The 560-nt window shown below is 34.6% G+C and overlaps 1 protein-coding gene across 1 annotated transcript in view; it reads right to left on the bottom strand.

Annotated features, from left to right (window-relative positions):
- Positions 1-560, bottom strand: part of atrnl1a (attractin-like 1a) — a 216,481-nt gene that overhangs the window by 89,506 nt on the left and 126,415 nt on the right. The gene's annotated exons all lie outside the window — the stretch shown is intronic.

Here is a 560-nt window from a genome sequence, read left to right as displayed (position 1 = left end):
AGTGTGTGGACAGGTGTCTTTTATACAGGTAACGAGTTCAAACAGGTGCAGTTAATACAGGTAATGAGTGGAGGAACAGGAGGGCTTCTTAAAGAAGAACTAACAGGTATGTGAGAGCCAGAATTCTTAGTGGTTGGTAGGTGATCAAATACTTATGTCATGCAATAAAATGCAAATTAATTATTTAAAAATCATACAAAGTGATTTTCTGGATTTTTGTTTTAGATTCCGTCTCTCACAGTTGAAGAGTACCTATGATAAAAATTACAGACCTCTACGTGCTTTGTACGTGGGAAAACCTGCAAAATCGGCAGTGTATCAAATACTTGTTCTCCCCACTGTGTATATATATATATATATATATATATATATATATATATAGTTGTGTTGTTGTCATTTTTGCAGGTGAGTGGGAAGAATCATACATCACCCATATTGCCACTCTGTTACCCTGAGTTACATCCACTGCCAACGCTTTCTTTCTTTCTCGTTTCTATAAAACACAAGATATTTGTTTTCTTGTGCACAAACTTTGAATGTTTTTCATTGGTTTTTATTAG

The sequence above is a fragment of the Seriola lalandi genome, unplaced genomic scaffold (assembly GCF_002814215.2).
Source record: "Seriola lalandi dorsalis isolate HSWRI2012SDOR001 ecotype SW California unplaced genomic scaffold, Sedor1 jcf7180002054952, whole genome shotgun sequence".
NCBI lineage: Eukaryota > Metazoa > Chordata > Actinopteri > Carangiformes > Carangidae > Seriola > Seriola lalandi.
This window is presented reverse-complemented; position numbering and strand designations above follow the sequence as displayed.